The following is a 6719-nucleotide window of genomic DNA, read 5'->3' as shown; positions in this document are numbered from 1 at the left end:
CATTAATACTCGAGGTACAGCAGAGCTCCACACCTTAATCTATGGTGTGTAGAAACTCCACCGTTGAAAATACATAAGCATAAGGTCTAGGCATGGCCGAATGGCCAGCCTCCCAATGATCTAAGATAGCATAAAACACGAAGATAGCTACCCCGATGATATCTCAATACAATAGCAAAAGGTCCTACTTATAAAAAACTAGTAGCCTAGGGTGTACAGAGATGAGTAAATGACATAAAAATCCACTTCCGGGCCCACTTGGTGTGTGCTTGGGCTGAGCAATGAAGCAATTTCATGTAGAGACTCTTCTTGGAGTTAAACGCCAGCTTTTATGCCAGTTTGGGCGTTTAACTCCCATTTAGGTGCCAGTTCCGGCGTTTAACGCTGGAATTTCTTGAGGTGACTTTGAACGCCGGTTTGGGCCATCAAATCTTGGGCAAAGTATGGACTATCATATATTGCTGGAAAGCCCAGGATGTCTACTTTCCAACGCCGTTGAGAGCGCGCCAATTGGACTTCTGTAGCTCCAGAAAATCCACTTCGAGTGTAGGGAGGTCAGAATCCAACAGCATCTGCAGTCCTTTTTAGTCTCTGAATCAGATTTTTGCTCAGGTCCCTCAATTTCAGCCAGAAAATACCTGAAATCACAGAAAAACACAAAAACTCATAGTAAAGTCCAGAAAAGTGAATTTTAACTAAAAACTAATAAAAATATACTAAAAACTAACTAGATCATACCAAAAACATACTAAAAACAGTGCCAAAAAGTGTATAAATTATCCGCTCATCACATATCTCTTAGATTCCCCAACAGAATCTTCGTGGTATAAGCTAGATAGATGGCGGCATTCATGGGGATCTGGAAAGTCTAACCTTGTCTGTGGTATTCCGAGTAGAATTCCGGAAATCCGGAAAGTCTAACCTTGTCTGTGGTATTCCGAGTAGGATTCCGGGATTGAATGACTTGACGAGCTTCAAACTCCTGAAGGTTGGGCGTTAGTGACAGACGCAAAAGAATCAAGGGATTCTATTCTAACCTGATTGAGAACCGACAGATGATTAGCCGTGCTGTGACAGAGCATTTGGACCATTTTCACTGAGAGGATTAAAAGTAGCCATTGATGATGGTGATGCCCTACATACAGCTTGCCATGGAAAGGAGTAAGAAGGATTGGATGAAAGCAATGAGAAAGTAGAGATTCGAAAGGATTCTAGCATCTCCACACGCCTATCTGAAATTTTTACTATTGATTTACATAAGTATTTCTATCCCTTTTTATTTTCTATTTTATTATTAATTTTCGAAACCCATAACCATTTAATCTGCCTAACTGAGATTTACAAGGTGACCATAGCTTGCTTCATAACAACAATCTCTGTGGGATCGACCCTTACTCACGTAAGGTATTCCTTGGATGACCCAGTACACTTGCTGGTTAAGTTGAACGGAGTTGTGTCCACACATAAGTGCCATAATAATGATTCCATACAACAACAAAGAATACTACATTGATGTGATCACAATTTCGTCCACCAAGTTTTTGGCGCCGTTGCCAGGGATTGTTCGAGTATGGACAACTGACGGTTCATCTTGTTGCTCAGATTAGGTAATTTTCTTTTCAAAAATATTTTTCAAAATTTTTCTTTTATTTTTTGTTTTTTCAAACTTTATTTTCGAAAAAAATTAATAAAAATCCAAAAAAAATTAGAAAATCATAAAAAGCAAAAATATTTTGTGTTTCTTGTTTGAGTCTTGAGTCAATTTTTAAGTTTGGTGTCAATTGCATGCTTTAAAAATTTTTTCTTGCATTTTTCGAAAATTTCATGCATTCATAGTGTTCTTCATGATCTTCAAGATGTTCTTGACAAGTCTTCTTGTTTGATCTTGATATTTTCTTGTTTTGTGTTGTTTGTTGTTTTTCATATGCATTTTTTGTTTGTTAGAGTCCATGCATTAAAGATTTCTAAGTTTGGTGTCTTGCATGCTTTCTTTGCATCAAAAATTTTTCAAAAATATGTTCTTGATGTTCATCATGATCTTCAAAGTGTTCTTGGTATTCATCTTGACATTCATAATGTTCTTGCATGCATCTTGTGTTTTGATCCAAAATTTTTATGTTTTGGGTCATGTTTGTGTTTTTCTCTCTCCTCATTAAAAATTCAGAAATCAAAAAAATATCTTTTCCTTATCTCCCTCCAAATTTTCGAAATTTTGGGTTGACTTGGTCAAAAATTTTTAAAAATTAGTTGTTTCTTACAAGTCAAGTCAAAATTTCAATTTTAAAAATCTTATCTTTTCAAAATCTTTTTCAAAAATTATATCCTTTTCAATTTTTTTCTATTTTTCGAAAATTTCAAAAATCTTTTTCAAATTATTTTCAAAATATTTTTCTTATCTTTGTATCATATTTTTGAAATTACACTAACAATTAATGTGATTGATTCAAAAATTTGAAGTTTGTTACTTTCTTGTTAAGAAAGGTTCAATCTTTAAAATCTAGAATCCTATCTTGTAGTTTCTTGTTAGTTAAGTCATTTTAAAAATTAAATCTTTTTCAAAGTATCTTTTTCTTTAAAATTTTTATCTTATCTTTTTATCTTATCCTTTTCAAAACTTTATCTTTTTCAAAATTTGATTTCAAAATATCTTATGTAACTTCTTATCTTCTTATCTTTTTCAAATTTGATTTTAATATCTTTTTCAACTAACTATTTGACTTTTTGTTTGTTTCTTATCTTTTTCAAAACCACATAACTACTTTTCCCTCTCTAATTTTCGAAAATATCTCACCCCTTTTTCAAAAATTCTTTTTAATTAACTAATTGTTTCATATTTTAATTTCAATTACTTTTTTATCTCTAATTTTCGAAAATTACTAACCCCTTTTTTTAAAATTATTTTCGAAATTCTTCCTCTCTTTTCTTATTCTATTTAATTATTTAATTACTAATACTTCTCTCCACCTCTCTCCATCTAAATATCTGAACCCACTCTTCTGCATTCTTCTCCCCTTTCTTTTTCTACTAACATAAAGGAATCTCTATACTGTGATATAGAGGATTCCTCTTCTTTTCTTGTTTTCTTCTCTTTCATATGAGCAGGAACAGGGAAAAAGGCACTCTTGTTGAAATTGATCCTGAACCTGAAAGGACTCTGAAAAGGAAACTAAGAGAAACTAAATTACAACAATCCAGAAACAACCTTTCAGAAATTTTCGAACAAGAGAAGGAGATGGCAGCCGAAAATAATAATAATGCAAGGAGAATGCTTGGTGACTTCACAAAGCCAACGTCCAAATTTGATGGAAGAAGCATCTCCATTCCTGCCATTGGAGCCAATAATTTTGAGCTTAAGCCTCAACTAGTTGCTTTAATGCAACAAAACTGCAAGTTTTATGGACTTCCATCTGAAGATCCTTATCAGTTGTTAACTGAGTTCTTGCAGATCTGTGAGACTGTAAAGATGAATGGAGTTGATCCTGAAGTCTACAGACTCATGCTTTTCCCTTTTGCTGTAAGAGACAGAGCTAGAATATGGTTGGATTCACAACCTAAGGATAGCCTGGACTCCTGGGATAAGCTGGTCACAGCCTTCTTGGATAAATTCTTTCCTCCTCAAAAGCTGAGTAAGCTGAGAGTGGATGTTCAAACCTTCAAACAAAAAGATGGTGAATCCCTCTATGAAGCTTGGGAAAGATACAAGCAGCTGACCAAAAGATGTCTATCTGACATGTTTTCAGAATGGACCATATTAGATATATTCTATTATGGTCTATTTGAATTTTCGAAAATATCATTGGACCATTCTGCAGGTGGATCCATTCACCTAAAGAAAACGCCTGAAGAGGCTCAAGAACTCATTGACATGGTTGCAAACAACCAATTCATGTACACTTCTGAGAGGAATTCCGTGAATAATGGGATACCTCAAAAGAAAGGAGTTCTTGATATTGATGCTCTGAATGCCATATTGGCTCAGAACAAAGTGTTGACTCAACAGGTCAACATGATCTCTCAAAGTCTGAATGGATGGCAACATGCATCCAACAGTACTAAGGAGGCAGCTTTTGAAGAAACTTATGATCCTGAGAACCCTGCCATGGCAGAGGTTAATTACATGGGTGAACCTTATGGAAACACCTATAACTCATCATGGAGAAATCATCCAAATTTCTCATGGAAGGATCAACAAAAGCCTCAACAAGGCTTTAACAATGGTGGACGCAATAGGCTGAGCAATAGCAAGCCTTTCCCATTATCTTCTCAGCAACAGACAGAGAATTCTGAACAAAACACTTCTAATTTAGCCAATCTAGTCTCTGATCTGTCAAAGGCCACTTTCAGTTTCATGAGTGAAACAAGATCCTCCATCAGAAATCTGGAGGCACAAGTGGGCCAGCTGAGTAAGAAAGTCATTGAAACTCCTCCCAGTATTCTCCCAAGCAATACAGAAGAGAATCCAAAAGGAGAGTGCAAGGCCATTGATATAATCAATATGGCCGAGTGCACAAGGGAGGAGGAGGACGAAAATCCTAGTGAGGAAGACCTCCTGGGATGTCCCTCAAGCAAGAAGGAGTTTCCTATTAAAGATCCAAAGGAATCTGAGGCTCATATAGAAACCATAGAGATTCCATTAAATCTCCTTCTGCCATTCATGAGCTCTGAAGACTATTCTTCCTCTGAAGAGGATGAAGATGTGACTGGAGAGCAAGTTGCTCAATATTTAGGAGCTATCATGAAGTTGAATGCCAAGTTATTTGGTAATGAGACTTGGGAAAGTGAACCTCCCTTGCTCATTAGTGAACTAGATACCTGGATTCAGCAAATTTTACCTCAAAAGAAACAAGATCCTGCAAGTTTTTGATACCTTGTACCATAGGCACCATGACCTTTGCAAAAGCTCTGTGTGATCTGGGGTCAGGGATAAATCTTATGCCACTCTCTGTAATGGAGAAGCTGGGGATCATTGAGGTACAACCTGCCTTGTTCTCATTACAACTGACAGACAAGTCATTGAGACAAGCTTATGGAATAGTAGAGGACATGTTAGTAAAGGTTGAAGGCCTTTACATCCCTGTTGATTTCATAATCTTAGACACTAGGAAGGAAGAGGATGAATGCATCATCCTTGGAAGACCTTTCCTAGCCACAGCAGGAGCTGTGATATATGTCAACAGAGGTGAATTAATCCTTCAATTGAATGGGGACTACCTTGTGTTTAAGGCACATGGCCCTCCCTCTGTGACAAAAGAGAGTAAGCATGAAGAGCTTCTCTCAGTTCAGAGTCAAGAAGAGCCCCCACAGTCAAACTCTAAGTTTGGTGTTGGGAGGCCAGAACCAACTTCTAAGTTTGGTGTTAAGACCCCATATCCAAACTCTAAGTTTGGTGTTGGGACTATACAACATTGACCTGATCACCTTGTGGCTCCATGAGAGCCACTGTCAAGCTATTGACATTGAAGAAGCGCTTGTTGGGAGGCAACCCAGTTTTATTTATCTAATTTTTATTTTATTTTATTTTATTGTTATTTTGTGTTTTATTAGGTACATGATCATGTGGAGTCACAAAAAAAATATAAAAATTAAAAACAGAATCAAAAACAGCAGAAGAAAAATCACACCTTGGAGGAAGCACAGGCTGGCGTTCAACGCCAGTAAGGAGCATCTGGCTGGCGTTCAACGCCAGAACAGAGCATGAATCTGGCGTTGAATGCCAGAAACAAGCAACATTCTGGCGCTGAACGCCAGAAATGTGCCTAGAAGAAAAGCTGGCGCTGAACGCCAGTAACAAGCATGAAACTGGCGTTCAACGCCAGAAACATGCTTTACATGGGCGTTGAACGCCCAGAACGTGCACCACTCGGCGTTTAAACGCCAGAATGGTGTGCAAAGGCATTTTACATGCCTATTTAGTGCTGGGATGGAATTCCTTGACACCTCAGGATCTGTGGACCCCACAGGATCACCTCAGGATCTGTGGACTCCACAGGATCCCCACCTACTATATTCCCACCTTACCTCCTAATCCTATTTTACTCTTCCCCATGTCACACTTCCCAAAAACCCTTCACCAATCACCTCAATCTCTCTTCCCAATCACTTATTCACCACTCACATCCATCCACTCTTCCCCATAAACCCCACCTACCTTCAAAATTCAAAAACTTTTTCCCACCCAATCCCACCCTAAATGGCCGAACCTACCCTCTCCCCTCTCCCTATATATACCCTTCCATTCTACTTCATTTTCACACAACACAACCCCCTCTTCCATACCTTGGCCGAACCTACAGTTACCCTTCTCCTCTATTTTCTTCTTCTTCTTCTTCTTCTCTTCTTTCTTCTCTTGCTCGAGGGCGAGCAATATTTTAAGTTTGGTGTGGTAAAAGCATAAGCTTTTTGTTTTTTCATTACCATCAATGGCACCTAAGGCCGGAGAATCCTCTAGAAAAGGAAAAGGGAAGACAAAAGCTTCCACCTCCGAGTCATGAGAGATGGAAATATTCATCTCTAAGAGCCATCAAGACCACTTCTATGATGTTGTGGCAAAGAAGAAGGTGATCCCTGAGGTCCCTTTCAAGCTCAAGAAAAATGAGTATCCGGAGATCCGACATGAAATCCAAAGAAGACGTTGGGAAGTCCTAACCAACCCCATACAACAAGTCGGAATCTTAATGGTTCAAGAGTTCTATGCCAATGCATGGATCACTAGGAACCAT

This window comes from Arachis stenosperma, chromosome 4 (assembly GCF_014773155.1).
Source record: "Arachis stenosperma cultivar V10309 chromosome 4, arast.V10309.gnm1.PFL2, whole genome shotgun sequence".
NCBI classification, from domain to species: domain Eukaryota; kingdom Viridiplantae; phylum Streptophyta; class Magnoliopsida; order Fabales; family Fabaceae; genus Arachis; species Arachis stenosperma.
This window is presented reverse-complemented; position numbering follows the sequence as displayed.